The sequence below is a fragment of the Lepisma saccharinum genome, chromosome 1 (genome assembly GCF_977018435.1).
Source record: "Lepisma saccharinum chromosome 1, izLepSacc3.1, whole genome shotgun sequence".
NCBI lineage: Eukaryota > Metazoa > Arthropoda > Insecta > Zygentoma > Lepismatidae > Lepisma > Lepisma saccharinum.
In genome coordinates this window covers 158,037,652-158,056,790 of record NC_139229.1, presented here as the reverse complement: position 1 = coordinate 158,056,790, position 19,139 = coordinate 158,037,652, and the positions used below count along the sequence as shown (strand labels likewise).

The 19,139-nt window shown below is 46.1% G+C and overlaps 1 protein-coding gene across 2 annotated transcripts in view; it reads left to right on the top strand.

Annotated features, from left to right (window-relative positions):
• rols (zinc-RING finger and ankyrin repeat domain-containing protein rolling pebbles) overlaps positions 1-19,139 on the top strand; it is a 717,828-nt gene that overhangs the window by 443,826 nt on the left and 254,863 nt on the right. The gene's annotated exons all lie outside the window — the stretch shown is intronic.

Below are 19,139 nucleotides of genomic sequence, written 5' to 3'. Positions count from 1 at the left end.
TACTATGACTTGAAAGAGTAGGATTTCAATGTCTTTTGTACACAGAAAAAGAAACTGAATCATTTGAAGGAACACAAGACGTTTGGTTAAACCTTTCGGTAACCATTTGGTAGCATTTACTAAATTTGGTGATTCTGACCAAATTTTTGGCAACTCGAAACAAATATTCACAATTCACAAGCAGAATTGGTTCCGATGACTTCTTCATTTGCTTGTCATCCATTAAACAAATGTTTGGTTGCCAGAAACTACATGTTGTTTCCAAACAAACTTTTTTCTGTGAAATTTACAAACTCATGTTTCAGAAGCTGTTGTTTTTCTGTCCATTTAAAATAATCGCAACATGAGGATGAATGATGATTAGATTAACGTGATGAAGGGACACTCCAAAAAGAACCATTCATCCCGAAAGCGAGACTCGAACCAATAAACTTCCTTGGCAAGATGGGACTAATAAAGCACTCGGCCGTCCAGACAGCACTGTGGTTATTAGAGTACTGCATCGGACCACTTTCGCTCGAAAATACTCCATACTCCCACGCTCGAGCGTTATTCGCTCGAATATATAGAATATCAAATATCTTTTTAATGGGACAGTAATCGTACAAATGTATGCGTAAAAATCCGTCCAGCCCATAATCATCTATTAATTTTCATACATTGCTACGTGTTGTAAAGATGGACTAAATTACATTTTAACATGAAAATTACGGCTATGTTCACTTCAGTTTCAATTTCACTGCGTCTTTCGCTTCACGATCCATGTTTGAAGGGCCAATTCTACAGAAAAATTACGGATACACGTGAACTACTGGGTTTCGAGCATATACTGATCGTTTTGCCTGTTCGAGCGAAATTCGCTCGTGACGTCATGGTGATCGAAGAGCTGTCAGTTCCTAACGCTATCTAGCGTCATCCGTGCGAACTATTTGCCGGTCGAGCAAAAAACGCTCGTTGCAGCACTCTAGTGGTTATGGTTTCCATTTAACAAAGAAGGAAAATAGGAAAAGAAAGAGAAGATAATTTCCACTTCTCCACATTCCCCGAGTGAAAAACACCATTGTGTGTGTGGTGGTTAGCACAGTGCGCTATGACGCCAGGGGTCCCGGGTTCGAATTCCAGCTATGTATGGGTATTAGCCAAAACTAGAAGAACAGGAACGCTAAATAACAAAAATAAAATTCCAGTAGTTGTCCCGAAGATTAATTGTGGCCTTTAAAAACGAAAATGCATTTAACTTTCGTTCAGAGATCATCTTAGACAAAAAACATAAATAGACTATTCGGAACTGTTTACTGATTGTTCGAAATGTGTCGCCATCTTCTCTGCCACAATATTATACTTTGATCAGTAAAGTTTATTGAGAAGCTGGCAACAATGTCGGCGATAAGAGATCAGAGGAGTGAAACAGCGTTTCCGTCAGTGGCTGGTGAAAATTGTTCGTTTTGAAATCCAACGAGCCCCTTTTTTGGTATTCTCTGAAGCCCTGACAGGTAAATTGGAAGCTACCAACCTTCGCGTTATTGCCTGCTATTTTTTCCCCCTCAAGAAGCGGTTCGGTGTGTTTTATGCAGACCGCTTGCCTGGAGGTTCTTGTGTCCAGCACACACGGTTGCATGCGGTGGGAAGCTCAGAGTTGCACGTATCTCCCTTCGTGCGGTGTGTGAAAGAATGCAATATCGTGTAAACGAGATAAGAGCTCATATTGAGAGATGAGAGCGAGACAGCATTTGCAGAATCTTCACACCAAATAACCTCTCCCTGACGCCATTTAACAAAGAAGTTGCGTGTAGTAATGCACGCAAGCAGGCTACAAGCTTGTTTAAGTTGATGTAACGTAAATAAATGTTTAGATCTTTCTATATCTGTTGTGTTGATAAATAGAAGTTAGTCATATGCACTAAAAAGAGATAAATGAAAGAATATAAGTAAGTATTTAAAAATATAAGAAAAGTACCGAAGTCGCCTCAAAAACCCTAAAGAAGGGACGTAGCCCTCAAGAGACTCTAAAACAAGGGACGTTGCTCTCAAGAGACGCTAAAAGAAGGGACGTTGCTCTCAAGAGACGCTAAAAGAAGGGACGTTGCTCTCAAGAGACGCTAAAAGAAGGGACGTTGCTCTCAAGAGACGCTAAAAGAAGGGACGTTGCTCTCAAGAGACGCTAAAAGAATGGACGTTGCTCTCAAGAGACGCTAAAAGAAGGGACGTTGCTCTCAAGAGACGCTAAAAGAAGGGACGTTGCTCTCAAGAGACGCTAAAAGAAGGGACGTTGCTCTCAAGAGACGCTAAAAGAAGGGACGTTGCTCTCAAGAGACGCTAAAAGAAGGGACGTTGGTCTCAAGAGACGCTAAAAGAAGGGACGTTGCTCTCAAGAGACGCTAAAAGAAGGGACGTTGCTCTCAAGAGACGCTCAAAGAAGGGACGTTGCTCTCAAGAGACGCTAAAAGAAGGGACGTTGCTCTCAAGAGACGCTAAAAGAAGGGACGTTGCTCTCAAGAGACGCTAAAAGAAGGGACGTTGCTCTCAAGAGACGCTAAAAGAAGGGACGTTGCTCTCAAGAGACGCTAAAAGAAGGGACGTTGGTCTCAAGAGACGCTAAAAGAAGGGACGTTGCTCTCAAGAGACGCTAAAAGAAGGGACGTTGCTCTCAAGAGACGCTAAAAGAAGGGACGTTGCTCTCAAGAGACTCTAAAACAAGGGACGTTGCTCTCAAGAGACGCTAAAAGAAGGGACGTTGCTCTCAAGAGACGCTAAAAGAAGGGACGTTGCTCTCAAGAGACGCTAAAAGAAGGGACGTTGCTCTCAAGAGACTCTAAAACAAGGGACGTTGCTCTCAAGAGACGCTAAAAGAAGGGACGTTGCTCTCAAGAGACGCTAAAAGAAGGGACGTAGCCCTCAAGAGACGCTAAAACAAGGTACGTTGCTCTCAAGAGACGCTAAAAGAAGGGACGTAGCCCTCAAGAGACGCTAATAGAAGGGACGTAGCCCTCAAGAGATGCTAAAAGAAGGGACGTAGCCCTCAAGAGACGCTAAAAGAAGGGACGTAGCCCTCAAGAGACGCTAAAAGAAGGGACGTAGCCCTCAAGAGACGCTAAAAGAAGGGACGTAGCTCTCAAGAGACTCTAAAAGAAGGGACGTAGCTCTCAAGAGACTCTAAAAGAAGGGACGTAGCCCTCAAAAGGCGCTAAAAGAAGGGACGTAGCCCTCAAGAAGCGCTAAAAAGATGCTCAAAATAAGAGACCTAAAAGAAGCGACGTAGCCCTCAAGAGACGCTAAAAGAAGGGACGTAGCCCTCAAGAGACGCTAAAAGAAGGGACGTAGCCCTCAAGAGACGCTAAAAGAAGGGACGTTGCTCTCAAGAGACGCTAAAAGAAGGGACGTTGCTCTCAAGAGACGCTAAAAGAAGGGACGTTGCTCTCAAGAGACGCTAAAAGAAGGGACGTTGCTCTCAAGAGACGCTAAAAGAAGGGACGTTGCTCTCAAGAGACGCTAAAAGAAGGGACGTTGCTCTCAAGAGACGAAAAAAAAAGGGACGTTGCTCTCAAGAGACGCTAAAAGAAGGGACGTTGCTCTCAAGAGACGCTAAAAGAAGGGACGTTGCTCTCAAGAGACGCTAAAAGAAGGGACGTTGCTCTCAAGAGACGCTAAAAGAAGGGACGTTGCTCTCAAGAGACGCTAAAAGAAGGGACGTTGCTCTCAAGAGACGCTAAAAGAAGGGACGTTGCTCTCAAGAGACGCTAAAAGAAGGGACGTTGCTCTCAAGAGACGCTAAAAGAAGGGACGTTGCTCTCAAGAGACGCTAAAAGAAGGGACGTTGCTCTCAAGAGACGCTAAAAGAAGGGATGTTGCTCTCAAGAGACGCTAAAAGAAGGGACGTTGCTCTCAAGAGACTCTAAAACAAGGGACGTTGCTCTCAAGAGACGCTAAAAGAAGGGACGTAGCCCTCAAGAGACGCTAAAAGAAGGGACGTTGCTCTCAAGAGACGCTAAAAGAAGGGACGTAGCCCTCAAGAGACGCTAAAAGAAGGGACGTAGCCCTCAAGAGACGCTAAAAGAAGGGACGTAGCCCTCAAGAGACGCTAAAAGAAGGGACGTTGCTCTCAAGAGACGCTAAAAGAAGGGACGTAGCCCTCAAGAGACGCTAAAACAAGGTACGTTGCTCTCAAGAGACGCTAAAAGAAGGGACGTAGCCCTCAAGAGACGCTAATAGAAGGGACGTAGCCCTCAAGAGATGCTAAAAGAAGGGACGTAGCCCTCAAGAGACGCTAAAAGAAGGGACGTAGCCCTCAAGAGACGCTAAAAGAAGGGACGTAGCCCTCAAGAGACGCTAAAAGAAGGGACGTAGCTCTCAAGAGACTCTAAAAGAAGGGACGTAGCTCTCAAGAGACTCTAAAAGAAGGGACGTAGCCCTCAAAAGGCGCTAAAAGAAGGGACGTAGCCCTCAAGAAGCGCTAAAAAGATGCTCAAAATAAGAGACCTAAAAGAAGCGACGTAGCCCTCAAGAGACGCTAAAAGAAGGGACGTAGCCCTCAAGAGACGCTAAAAGAAGGGACGTAGCCCTCAAGAGACGCTAAAAGAAGGGACGTAGCCCTCAAGAGACGCTAAAAGAACGGACGTTGCTCTCAAGAGACGCTAAAAGAAGGGACGTTGCTCTCAAGAGACGCTAAAAGAAGGGACGTTGCTCTCAAGAGACGCTAAAAGAAGGGACGTTGCTCTCAAGAGACGCTAAAAGAAGGGACGTTGCTCTCAAGAGACGCTAAAAGAAGGGACGTTGCTCTCAAGAGACGCTAAAAGAAGGGACGTTGCTCTCAAGAGACTCTAAAACAAGGGACGTTGCTCTCAAGAGACGCTAAAAGAAGGGACGTTGCTCTCAAGAGACGCTAAAAGAAGGGACGTTGCTCTCAAGAGACGCTAAAAGAAGGGACGTTGCTCTCAAGAGACGCTAAAAGAAGGGACGTTGCTCTCAAGAGACGCTAAAAGAAGGGACGTTGCTCTCAAGAGACGCTAAAAGAAGGGACGTTGCTCTCAAGAGACGCTAAAAGAAGGGACGTTGCTCTCAAGAGACGCTAAAAGAAGGGACGTTGCTCTCAAGAGACGCTAAAAGAAGGGACGTTGCTCTCAAGAGACTCTAAAACAAGGGACGTTGCTCTCAAGAGACGCTAAAAGAAGGGACGTTGCTCTCAAGAGACGCTAAAAGAAGGGACGTTGCTCTCAAGAGACGCTAAAAGAAGGGACGTAGCCCTCAAGAGACGCTAAAACAAGGTACGTTGCTCTCAAGAGACGCTAAAAGAAGGGACGTAGCTCTCAAGAGACGCTTAAAGAAGGGACGTAGCTCTCAAGAGACTCTAAAAGAAGGGACGTAGCTCTCAAGAGACTCTAAAAGAAGGGACATAGCCCTCAAGAGACGCTAAAAGAAGGGACGTTGTTCTCAAGAGACGCTAAAAGAAGGGACGTTGCTCTCAAGAGACGCTAAAAGAAGGGACGTTGCTCTCAAGAGACGCTAAAAGAAGGGACGTAGCTCTCAAGAGACGCTAAAAGAAGGGACGTAGCCCTCAAGAGACGTTAAAGAAGGGACGTAGCCCTCAAGAGACGCTAAAAGAAGGGACGTAGCTCTCAAGAGACTCTAAAAGAAGGGACGTAGCTCTCAAGAGACTCTAAAAGAAGCGACGTAGCACTCAAAAGGCGCTAAAAGAAGGGACGTAGCCCTCAAGAAGCGCTAAAAAGATGCTCAAAATAAGAGACCTAAAAGAAGCGACGTAGCCCTCAAGAGACGCTAAAAGAAGGGACGTAGCCCTCAAGAGACGCTAAAAGAAGGGACGTTGCTCTCAAGAGACGCTAAAAGAAGGGACGTAGCCCTCAAGAGACGCTAAAACAAGGTACGTTGCTCTCAAGAGACGCTAAAAGAAGGGACGTAGCCCTCAAGAGACGCTAATAGAAGGGACGTAGCCCTCAAGAGATGCTAAAAGAAGGGACGTAGCCCTCAAGAGACGCTAAAAGAAGGGACGTAGCCCTCAAGAGACGCTAAAAGAAGGGACGTAGCCCTCAAGAGACGCTAAAAGAAGGGACGTAGCCCTCAAGAGACGCTAAAAGAAGGGACGTAGCTCTCAAGAGACTCTAAAAGAAGGGACGTAGCCCTCAAAAGGCGCTAAAAGAAGGGACGTAGCCCTCAAGAAGCGCTAAAAAGATGCTCAAAATAAGAGACCAAAAAAAGAAGCGACGTAGCCCTCAAGAGACGCTAAAAGAAGGGACGTAGCCCTCAAGAGACGCTAAAAGAAGGGACGTAGCCCTCAAGAGACGCTAAAAGAAGGGACGTTGCTCTCAAGAGACGCTAAAAGAAGGGACGTAGCCCTCAAGAGACGCTAAAACAAGGTACGTTGCTCTCAAGAGATGCTAAAAGAAGGGACGTAGCCCTCAAGAGATGCTAAAAGAAGGGACGTAGCCCTCAAGAGATGCTAAAAGAAGGGACGTAGCCCTCAAGAGACGCTAAAAGAAGGGACGTAGCCCTCAAGAGACGCTAAAAGAAGGGACGTAGCCCTCAAGAGACGCTAAAAGAAGGGACGTTGCTCTCAAGAGACGCTAAAAGAAGGGACGTAGCCCTGAAGAGACGCTAAAACAAGGTACGTTGCTCTCAAGAGACGCTAAAAGAAGGGACGTAGCCCTCAAAAGGCGCTAAAAGAAGGGACGTAGCCCTCAAGAAGCGCTAAAAAGATGCTCAAAATAAGAGACCTAAAAGAAGCGACGTAGCCCTCAAGAGACGCTAAAAGAAGGGACGTAGCCCTCAAGAGACGCTAAAAGAAGGGACGTAGCTCTCAAGAGACTCTAAAAGAAGGGACGTAGCTCTCAAGAGACTCTAAAAGAAGGGACGTAGCCCTCAAAAGGCGCTAAAAGAAGGGACGTAGCCCTCAAGAAGCGCTAAAAAGATGCTCAAAATAAGAGACCTAAAAGAAGCGACGTAGCCCTCAAGAGACGCTAAAAGAAGGGACGTAGCCCTCAAGAGATGCTAAAAGAAGGGACGTAGCCCTCAAGAAGCGCTAAAAAGATGCTCAAAATAAGAGACGCTAAAAGAAGGGACGTAGCCCTCAAGAGACGCTAAAAGAAGGGACGTAGCCCTCAAGAGATGCTAAAAGAAGGGACGTAGCCCTCAAGAGATGCTAAAAGAAGGGACGTAGCCCTCAAGAGATGCTAAAAGAAGGGACGTAGCCCTCAAGAGACGCTAAAAGAAGGGACGTAGCCCTCAAGAGACGCTAAAAGAAGGGACGTAGCCCTCAAGAGACGCTAAAAGAAGGGACGTAGCTCTCAAGAGACTCTAAAAGAAGGGACGTAGCTCTCAAGAGACTCTAAAAGAAGGGACGTAGCCCTCAAAAGGCGCTAAAAGAAGGGACGTAGCCCTCAAGAACCGCTAAAAAGATGCTCAAAATAAGAGACCTAAAAGAAGCGACGTAGCCCTCAAGAGACGCTAATAGAAGGGACGTAGCCCTCAAGAGACGCTAAAAGAAGGGACGTAGCCCTCAAGAGACGCTAAAAGAAGGGACGTTGCTCTCAAGAGACGCTAAAAGAAGGGACGTAGCCCTCAAGAGACGCTAAAAGAAGGGACGTAGCTCTCAAGAGACGCTAAAAGAAGGGACGTAGCCCTCAAGAGACGCTAAAAGAAGCGACGTAGCCCTCAAGAGACGCTAAAAGAAGGGACGTTGCTCTCAAGAGACGCTAAAAGAAGGGACGTAGCCCTCAAGAGACGCTAAAACAAGGTACGTTGCTCTCAAGAGACGCTAAAAGAAGGGACGTAGCTCTCAAGAGACGCTTAAAGAAGGGACGTAGCTCTCAAGAGACTCTAAAAGAAGGGACGTAGCTCTCAAGAGACTCTAAAAGAAGGGACATAGCCCTCAAGAGACGCTAAAAGAAGGGACGTAGCCCTCAAAAGGCGCTAAAAGAAGGGACGTAGCCCTCAACACAAAATGCGACTTGATTTACTCACAAAGGTGTCCTCCATGTAGCTCTCAAGAGGCGCTAAAAGAAGGGACGTTGCCCTCAAGAGACGCTAAAAGAAGGGACGTAGCCCTCAAGAGACGCTAAAAGAAGGGACGTAGCTCTCAAGAGACTCTAAAAGAAGGGACGTAGCCCTCAAAAGGCGCTAAAAAAAGGGACGTAGCCCTCAAGAAGCGCTAAAAAGATGCTCAAAATAAGAGACCTAAAAGAAGCGACGTAGCCCTTAAGAGACGCTAAAAGAAGGGACGTAGCCCTCAAGAGACGCTAAAAGAAGGGACGTAGCCCTCAAAAGGCGCTAAAAGAAGGGACGTAGCCCTCAACACAAAATGCGACTTGATTTACTCACAAAGGTGTCCTCCATGTAGCTCTCAAGAGGCGCTAAAAGAAGGGACGTAGCTCTCAAGAGACGCTAAAAGAAGGGACGTAGCCCTCAAGAGACGCTAAAAGAAGGGACGTAGCTCTCAAGAGACTCTAAAAGAAGGGACGTAGCTCTCAAGAGACTCTAAAAGAAGGGACGTAGCTCTCAAGAGACGCTAAAAGAAGGGACGTAGCTCTCAAGAGACGCTAATAGAAGGGACGTAGCCCTCAAGAGACGCTAAAAGAAGGGACGTAGCCCTCAAGAGACGCTAAAAGAAGGGACGTTGCCCTCAAGAGACGCTAAAAGAAGGGACGTAGCCCTCAAAAGGCGCTAAAAGAAGGGACGTAGCCCTCAAGAAGCGCTAAAAAGATGCTCAAAATAAGAGACCTAAAAGAAGCGACGTAGCCCTCAAGAGACGCTAAAAGAAGGGACGTAGCCCTCAAGAGACGCTAAAAGAAGGGACATAGCTCTCAAGAGACTCTAAAAGAAGGGACGTAGCTCTCAAGAGACTCTAAAAGAAGGGACGTAGCCCTCAAAAGGCGCTAAAAGAAGGGACGTAGCCCTCAAGAAGCGCTAAAAAGATGCTCAAAATAAGAGACCTAAAAGAAGCGACGTAGCCCTCAAGAGACGCTAAAAGAAGGGACGTAGCCCTCAAGAGATGCTAAAAGAAGGGACGTAGCCCTCAAGAAGCGCTAAAAAGATGCTCAAAATAAGAGACGCTAAAAGAAGGAACGTAGCCCTCAAGAGACGCTAAAAGAAGGGACGTAGCCCTCAAGAGATGCTAAAAGAAGGGACGTAGCCCTCAAGAGATGCTAAAAGAAGGGACGTAGCCCTCAAGAGACGCTAAAAGAAGGGACGTAGCCCTCAAGAGACGCTAAAAGAAGGGACGTAGCCCTCAAGAGACGCTAAAAGAAGGGACGTAGCTCTCAAGAGACTCTAAAAGAAGGGACGTAGCTCTCAAGAGACTCTAAAAGAAGGGACGTAGCCCTCAAAAGGCGCTAAAAGAAGGGACGTAGCCCTCAAGAAGCGCTAAAAAGATGCTCAAAATAAGAGACCTAAAAGAAGCGACGTAGCCCTCAAGAGACGCTAAAAGAAGGGACGTAGCCCTCAAGAGACGCTAAAACAAGGTACGTTGCTCTCAAGAGACGCTAAAAGAAGGGACGTAGCCCTCAAGAGACGCTAATAGAAGGGACGTAGCCCTCAAGAGATGCTAAAAGAAGGGACGTAGCCCTCAAGAGACGCTAAAAGAAGGGACGTAGCCCTCAAGAGACGCTAAAAGAAGGGACGTAGCCCTCAAGAGACTCTAAAACAAGGGACGTTGCTCTCAAGAGACGCTAAAAGAAGGGACGTTGCTCTCAAGAGACGCTAAAAGAAGGGACGTAGCCCTCAAGAGACGCTAAAACAAGGTACGTTGCTCTCAAGAGACGCTAAAAGAAGGGACGTAGCCCTCAAGAGACGCTAATAGAAGGGACGTAGCCCTCAAGAGATGCTAAAAGAAGGGACGTAGCCCTCAAGAGACGCTAAAAGAAGGGACGTAGCCCTCAAGAGACGCTAAAAGAAGGGACGTAGCCCTCAAGAGACGCTAAAAGAAGGGACGTAGCTCTCAAGAGACTCTAAAAGAAGGGACGTAGCTCTCAAGAGACTCTAAAAGAAGGGACGTAGCCCTCAAAAGGCGCTAAAAGAAGGGACGTAGCCCTCAAGAAGCGCTAAAAAGATGCTCAAAATAAGAGACCTAAAAGAAGCGACGTAGCCCTCAAGAGACGCTAAAAGAAGGGACGTAGCCCTCAAGAGACGCTAAAAGAAGGGACGTAGCCCTCAAGAGACGCTAAAAGAAGGGACGTTGCTCTCAAGAGACGCTAAAAGAAGGGACGTTGCTCTCAAGAGACGCTAAAAGAAGGGACGTTGCTCTCAAGAGACGCTAAAAGAAGGGACGTTGCTCTCAAGAGACGCTAAAAGAAGGGACGTTGCTCTCAAGAGACGCTAAAAGAAGGGACGTTGCTCTCAAGAGACGAAAAAAAAAGGGACGTTGCTCTCAAGAGACGCTAAAAGAAGGGACGTTGCTCTCAAGAGACGCTAAAAGAAGGGACGTTGCTCTCAAGAGACGCTAAAAGAAGGGACGTTGCTCTCAAGAGACGCTAAAAGAAGGGACGTTGCTCTCAAGAGACGCTAAAAGAAGGGACGTTGCTCTCAAGAGACGCTAAAAGAAGGGACGTTGCTCTCAAGAGACGCTAAAAGAAGGGACGTTGCTCTCAAGAGACGCTAAAAGAAGGGACGTTGCTCTCAAGAGACGCTAAAAGAAGGGACGTTGCTCTCAAGAGACGCTAAAAGAAGGGATGTTGCTCTCAAGAGACGCTAAAAGAAGGGACGTTGCTCTCAAGAGACTCTAAAACAAGGGACGTTGCTCTCAAGAGACGCTAAAAGAAGGGACGTAGCCCTCAAGAGACGCTAAAAGAAGGGACGTTGCTCTCAAGAGACGCTAAAAGAAGGGACGTAGCCCTCAAGAGACGCTAAAAGAAGGGACGTAGCCCTCAAGAGACGCTAAAAGAAGGGACGTAGCCCTCAAGAGACGCTAAAAGAAGGGACGTTGCTCTCAAGAGACGCTAAAAGAAGGGACGTAGCCCTCAAGAGACGCTAAAACAAGGTACGTTGCTCTCAAGAGACGCTAAAAGAAGGGACGTAGCCCTCAAGAGACGCTAATAGAAGGGACGTAGCCCTCAAGAGATGCTAAAAGAAGGGACGTAGCCCTCAAGAGACGCTAAAAGAAGGGACGTAGCCCTCAAGAGACGCTAAAAGAAGGGACGTAGCCCTCAAGAGACGCTAAAAGAAGGGACGTAGCTCTCAAGAGACTCTAAAAGAAGGGACGTAGCTCTCAAGAGACTCTAAAAGAAGGGACGTAGCCCTCAAAAGGCGCTAAAAGAAGGGACGTAGCCCTCAAGAAGCGCTAAAAAGATGCTCAAAATAAGAGACCTAAAAGAAGCGACGTAGCCCTCAAGAGACGCTAAAAGAAGGGACGTAGCCCTCAAGAGACGCTAAAAGAAGGGACGTAGCCCTCAAGAGACGCTAAAAGAAGGGACGTAGCCCTCAAGAGACGCTAAAAGAACGGACGTTGCTCTCAAGAGACGCTAAAAGAAGGGACGTTGCTCTCAAGAGACGCTAAAAGAAGGGACGTTGCTCTCAAGAGACGCTAAAAGAAGGGACGTTGCTCTCAAGAGACGCTAAAAGAAGGGACGTTGCTCTCAAGAGACGCTAAAAGAAGGGACGTTGCTCTCAAGAGACGCTAAAAGAAGGGACGTTGCTCTCAAGAGACTCTAAAACAAGGGACGTTGCTCTCAAGAGACGCTAAAAGAAGGGACGTTGCTCTCAAGAGACGCTAAAAGAAGGGACGTTGCTCTCAAGAGACGCTAAAAGAAGGGACGTTGCTCTCAAGAGACGCTAAAAGAAGGGACGTTGCTCTCAAGAGACGCTAAAAGAAGGGACGTTGCTCTCAAGAGACGCTAAAAGAAGGGACGTTGCTCTCAAGAGACGCTAAAAGAAGGGACGTTGCTCTCAAGAGACGCTAAAAGAAGGGACGTTGCTCTCAAGAGACGCTAAAAGAAGGGACGTTGCTCTCAAGAGACTCTAAAACAAGGGACGTTGCTCTCAAGAGACGCTAAAAGAAGGGACGTTGCTCTCAAGAGACGCTAAAAGAAGGGACGTTGCTCTCAAGAGACGCTAAAAGAAGGGACGTAGCCCTCAAGAGACGCTAAAACAAGGTACGTTGCTCTCAAGAGACGCTAAAAGAAGGGACGTAGCTCTCAAGAGACGCTTAAAGAAGGGACGTAGCTCTCAAGAGACTCTAAAAGAAGGGACGTAGCTCTCAAGAGACTCTAAAAGAAGGGACATAGCCCTCAAGAGACGCTAAAAGAAGGGACGTTGTTCTCAAGAGACGCTAAAAGAAGGGACGTTGCTCTCAAGAGACGCTAAAAGAAGGGACGTTGCTCTCAAGAGACGCTAAAAGAAGGGACGTAGCTCTCAAGAGACGCTAAAAGAAGGGACGTAGCCCTCAAGAGACGCTAAAAGAAGGGACGTAGCCCTCAAGAGACGCTAAAAGAAGGGACGTAGCTCTCAAGAGACTCTAAAAGAAGGGACGTAGCTCTCAAGAGACTCTAAAAGAAGGGACGTAGCACTCAAAAGGCGCTAAAAGAAGGGACGTAGCCCTCAAGAAGCGCTAAAAAGATGCTCAAAATAAGAGACCTAAAAGAAGCGACGTAGCCCTCAAGAGACGCTAAAAGAAGGGACGTAGCCCTCAAGAGACGCTAAAAGAAGGGACGTTGCTCTCAAGAGACGCTAAAAGAAGGGACGTAGCCCTCAAGAGACGCTAAAACAAGGTACGTTGCTCTCAAGAGACGCTAAAAGAAGGGACGTAGCCCTCAAGAGACGCTAATAGAAGGGACGTAGCCCTCAAGAGATGCTAAAAGAAGGGACGTAGCCCTCAAGAGACGCTAAAAGAAGGGACGTAGCCCTCAAGAGACGCTAAAAGAAGGGACGTAGCCCTCAAGAGACGCTAAAAGAAGGGACGTAGCCCTCAAGAGACGCTAAAAGAAGGGACGTAGCTCTCAAGAGACTCTAAAAGAAGGGACGTAGCCCTCAAAAGGCGCTAAAAGAAGGGACGTAGCCCTCAAGAAGCGCTAAAAAGATGCTCAAAATAAGAGACCAAAAAAAGAAGCGACGTAGCCCTCAAGAGACGCTAAAAGAAGGGACGTAGCCCTCAAGAGACGCTAAAAGAAGGGACGTAGCCCTCAAGAGACGCTAAAAGAAGGGACGTTGCTCTCAAGAGACGCTAAAAGAAGGGACGTAGCCCTCAAGAGACGCTAAAACAAGGTACGTTGCTCTCAAGAGATGCTAAAAGAAGGGACGTAGCCCTCAAGAGATGCTAAAAGAAGGGACGTAGCCCTCAAGAGATGCTAAAAGAAGGGACGTAGCCCTCAAGAGACGCTAAAAGAAGGGACGTAGCCCTCAAGAGACGCTAAAAGAAGGGACGTAGCCCTCAAGAGACGCTAAAAGAAGGGACGTTGCTCTCAAGAGACGCTAAAAGAAGGGACGTAGCCCTCAAGAGACGCTAAAACAAGGTACGTTGCTCTCAAGAGACGCTAAAAGAAGGGACGTAGCCCTCAAAAGGCGCTAAAAGAAGGGACGTAGCCCTCAAGAAGCGCTAAAAAGATGCTCAAAATAAGAGACCTAAAAGAAGCGACGTAGCCCTCAAGAGACGCTAAAAGAAGGGACGTAGCCCTCAAGAGACGCTAAAAGAAGGGACGTAGCTCTCAAGAGACTCTAAAAGAAGGGACGTAGCTCTCAAGAGACTCTAAAAGAAGGGACGTAGCCCTCAAAAGGCGCTAAAAGAAGGGACGTAGCCCTCAAGAAGCGCTAAAAAGATGCTCAAAATAAGAGACCTAAAAGAAGCGACGTAGCCCTCAAGAGACGCTAAAAGAAGGGACGTAGCCCTCAAGAGATGCTAAAAGAAGGGACGTAGCCCTCAAGAAGCGCTAAAAAGATGCTCAAAATAAGAGACGCTAAAAGAAGGGACGTAGCCCTCAAGAGACGCTAAAAGAAGGGACGTAGCCCTCAAGAGATGCTAAAAGAAGGGACGTAGCCCTCAAGAGATGCTAAAAGAAGGGACGTAGCCCTCAAGAGATGCTAAAAGAAGGGACGTAGCCCTCAAGAGACGCTAAAAGAAGGGACGTAGCCCTCAAGAGACGCTAAAAGAAGGGACGTAGCCCTCAAGAGACGCTAAAAGAAGGGACGTAGCTCTCAAGAGACTCTAAAAGAAGGGACGTAGCTCTCAAGAGACTCTAAAAGAAGGGACGTAGCCCTCAAAAGGCGCTAAAAGAAGGGACGTAGCCCTCAAGAACCGCTAAAAAGATGCTCAAAATAAGAGACCTAAAAGAAGCGACGTAGCCCTCAAGAGACGCTAATAGAAGGGACGTAGCCCTCAAGAGACGCTAAAAGAAGGGACGTAGCCCTCAAGAGACGCTAAAAGAAGGGACGTTGCTCTCAAGAGACGCTAAAAGAAGGGACGTAGCCCTCAAGAGACGCTAAAAGAAGGGACGTAGCTCTCAAGAGACGCTAAAAGAAGGGACGTAGCCCTCAAGAGACGCTAAAAGAAGCGACGTAGCCCTCAAGAGACGCTAAAAGAAGGGACGTTGCTCTCAAGAGACGCTAAAAGAAGGGACGTAGCCCTCAAGAGACGCTAAAACAAGGTACGTTGCTCTCAAGAGACGCTAAAAGAAGGGACGTAGCTCTCAAGAGACGCTTAAAGAAGGGACGTAGCTCTCAAGAGACTCTAAAAGAAGGGACGTAGCTCTCAAGAGACTCTAAAAGAAGGGACATAGCCCTCAAGAGACGCTAAAAGAAGGGACGTAGCCCTCAAAAGGCGCTAAAAGAAGGGACGTAGCCCTCAACACAAAATGCGACTTGATTTACTCACAAAGGTGTCCTCCATGTAGCTCTCAAGAGGCGCTAAAAGAAGGGACGTTGCCCTCAAGAGACGCTAAAAGAAGGGACGTAGCCCTCAAGAGACGCTAAAAGAAGGGACGTAGCTCTCAAGAGACTCTAAAAGAAGGGACGTAGCCCTCAAAAGGCGCTAAAAAAAGGGACGTAGCCCTCAAGAAGCGCTAAAAAGATGCTCAAAATAAGAGACCTAAAAGAAGCGACGTAGCCCTTAAGAGACGCTAAAAGAAGGGACGTAGCCCTCAAGAGACGCTAAAAGAAGGGACGTAGCCCTCAAAAGGCGCTAAAAGAAGGGACGTAGCCCTCAACACAAAATGCGACTTGATTTACTCACAAAGGTGTCCTCCATGTAGCTCTCAAGAGGCGCTAAAAGAAGGGACGTAGCTCTCAAGAGACGCTAAAAGAAGGGACGTAGCCCTCAAGAGACGCTAAAAGAAGGGACGTAGCTCTCAAGAGACTCTAAAAGAAGGGACGTAGCTCTCAAGAGACTCTAAAAGAAGGGACGTAGCTCTCAAGAGACGCTAAAAGAAGGGACGTAGCTCTCAAGAGACGCTAATAGAAGGGACGTAGCCCTCAAGAGACGCTAAAAGAAGGGACGTAGCCCTCAAGAGACGCTAAAAGAAGGGACGTTGCCCTCAAGAGACGCTAAAAGAAGGGACGTAGCCCTCAAAAGGCGCTAAAAGAAGGGACGTAGCCCTCAAGAAGCGCTAAAAAGATGCTCAAAATAAGAGACCTAAAAGAAGCGACGTAGCCCTCAAGAGACGCTAAAAGAAGGGACGTAGCCCTCAAGAGATGCTAAAAGAAGGGACGTAGCCCTCAAGAAGCGCTAAAAAGATGCTCAAAATAAGAGACGCTAAAAGAAGGAACGTAGCCCTCAAGAGACGCTAAAAGAAGGGACGTAGCCCTCAAGAGATGCTAAAAGAAGGGACGTAGCCCTCAAGAGATGCTAAAAGAAGGGACGTAGCCCTCAAGAGACGCTAAAAGAAGGGACGTAGCCCTCAAGAGACGCTAAAAGAAGGGACGTAGCCCTCAAGAGACGCTAAAAGAAGGGACGTAGCTCTCAAGAGACTCTAAAAGAAGGGACGTAGCTCTCAAGAGACTCTAAAAGAAGGGACGTAGCCCTCAAAAGGCGCTAAAAGAAGGGACGTAGCCCTCAAGAAGCGCTAAAAAGATGCTCAAAATAAGAGACCTAAAAGAAGCGACGTAGCCCTCAAGAGACGCTAATAGAAGGGACGTAGCCCTCAAGAGACGCTAAAAGAAGGGACGTAGCCCTCAAGAGACGCTAAAAGAAGGGACGTAGCCCTCAAGAGACGCTAAAAGAAGGGACGTAGCCCTCAAGAGATGCTAAAAGAAGGGACGTAGCCCTCAAGAGATGCTAAAAGAAGGGACGTAGCCCTCAAGAGATGCTAAAAGAAGGGACGTAGCCCTCAAGAGACGCTAAAAGAAGGAACGTAGTTCTCAAGAGACGCTAAAAGAAGGAACGTAGTTCTCAAGAGACGCTAAAAGAAGGACGTAGCTCTCAAGAGACGCTAAAAGAAGGGACGTAGCTCTCAAGAGACGCTAAAAGAATGGACGTAGCCCTCAAGAGACGCTAAAAGAAGGGACGTAGCCCTCAAAAGGCGCTAAAAGAAGGGACGTAGCCCTCAAGAAGCGCTAAAAAGATGCTCAAAATAAGAGACCTAAAAGACGTGGAAAATTATTCTCAAAAGACGCTAACAGAGGAGAGAGAACCTTCAAAGGACATTGAAATGGGTTGAAAACATCACTCTTATAACAATATAAGATGGAAAAAACGTTCAAGAGATTTTACACATTAATAGTGATACTAAGAAGGTCTGAAAACATAATAGAAGGGGAAGAAACATTGGAAAAGCTCTAAAAGAGACTAAATAACACCATCACGTAAAATACCCATTGCAAGATGAAGATTGTACTTTTTTCTTTAACATAATAAAACTTCAGCAAATACTTCCGAAGAAAATAACTGTAATTCATAACAAAATATACCAATGGAACAGAAACTAAAATTACTTCAATCTAGTATTGGAGATCCTTCAGAACGCTTCGAATATCAATGCGGGACTCCCGTGCAGGTCTTTTGTCCCGCCAATCGGTTGATTTGGGTCAATTCAAATGTAATCCGACCCCCACAATCGTCAGTGATGCTCTTGGAATCCGCCATAACTCAAGATGAAACAACGGTCCATTTCCTCCATTCACAAGAGGACATTGCCATTGAGGACGTCTCCAGCAGCAAGAGTGACAACCCTTCTATCTTCCATTCTAAAGGCGCTGCGAGAAGATTGTAATTGCCGTTAACAAGCCACTTCAAGTTGCAGGTAGATAACACAAAATGCGACTTGATTTACTCACAAAGGTGTCCTCCATATAGGTCTTTCCTGGCATTTGATCATTTATTACGACATGACATAGGCCTACGTCATGTCTGATTCTGAAGATCGTTTGATGCTGTGATGCAGGTGCGCTTGAGAATACCTGGCTTCTCTTTGCCAAGGGCTGATACCCTGGTATCCTAAATCACAGTAAAAAGAAAACTTGAGTACGGATTTGCATGTTGTGTAGTGTCTTATGCGAGTGTAGAACATGCATTTGAAGAAGCGTTAAAAATGCAGTCGGGAAGGAAGAAGAGAAACAGGAGAGAGAAAGACAGAAGAAGGAAGAAAGAAGAAAAACGAAGAAGAGAGAAGAGAGAGTGAGCGGAATGAACATAGAGGAAGGAAGAAAGATACAAAAGAGAAGCAGCGAGTAAGATAGAGCAGGAGAGAACGATAGAATAGAAGGAAGAAAGAGAAACGGAGCAAAAAGAGAGGTTAAGAGAAAAATGAATGTACAGAGAGATAGAGGAAGGACGAAAGAAAGAGAAACTGAAAAGGAGAGGGAGATAATGAGAAAGTTAGAGAGAAACAGGGCGAAAGAGGAAGAGAGAGAAAAAGAAAAGGAAGAAAAAAAAGAGAGAGAGAACCTTAGCTACTACGTTCGCCAAAATTGAACCAACTTGAAAATATTCCACCCGAACGAAAGTCTCTAACGAGGCCAGTGGCGTCGCCAGAAATTGTTTGGGGGGTTGGCTCAAGGGTGGATAAAATACCTTTAGATTGGCTCTGGTTCGGTGGTCATGACCAGGGCCGGCGCTAGGAATTTTTCAAGGAGGAGCGACGTTCATGGAGCATTATTGTTCATGGCTCAAATTCATACTTATAATGCAATTATTTCATTTTGTATGCAATTTTTATTAGTGTTAAAAATTCGGCATATAAATATCCTGTATTTTGTAAAAAATATATATATTATGAAAATGAAGCGAAATAAGCTTTCATCGTTTAAAGAAAAGCTTCTCTGTACTTTTACAAGACAAACGAAGCTTGTAAACGTAGTAATGGTAAAATTATATTCCACTGGTAACATTAAATAAAATAATACAAAAACACATTTAGTCACGGTTACCGGAATATTAAAAATAATTCTGGAATAACAATTTTGCACAAATTTATTCAATAAATTTATCCTATTTTTGTAGGTTCTCATTGTTTTTACATGTCTTAAAGCTTAATTTGATTATTTTGGCGCACGTAATCATTTTTCGCACGTTAATAAAAGGAAACCAACCTAATGGAGAATCTAGAAACGTTCTTCAGTTTTGAAGTGAAACTGAGTTGTGTTAGTCAATTGTTTTGTATGCTTTGTATGCTTTATGCTTGTTTACCAGCTTGTTACTTTGCGTTATCGTATATCATGTATTCATTATATTTTGGTGGGCAGACGGGTGGACTGAGACTATTTTAAGGTAGGCTAGAGCCCACCCTCGCCCACCCAGTGGCGACGCCCCTGCTAACAACTTCTCTGAAACGAGGATATGGGATAAGACAGGTATAGTAATTCTGTGTTTCAAGGAGCTACTCATCCCTAATTCTCAGTCGTTCCGTTCCACAGACAACAAGAAAAGGTTAAAATCCTCATATTTACGTAACGTTAAAAAAATTCGCTGGACCTTGTCCTCCATGAGAGGAAAGAGTCAAGATGTTGGGAAACAAGCTTTTGGACGAAACAATGGAAATTCATCCGAGACGATCCCCGTTGTGAATGCTAAGTAATGGAAGAGACACTGAAATACACGAGGTCCTGCCATATTTGGCGCGAAGGCCCTTGGAGTGGACTTAATTTACTCGACTGCCTGCTCACCAAAAACCACGCGAGAGGATTCACTTTGCTTGTTTGTGTGACCGCTTCGTCGACGGTGATTCATGCTGAAAAGGAGAGTCCAAATTGTTTTTGTTTGTGCTTGCGAGCTTCCC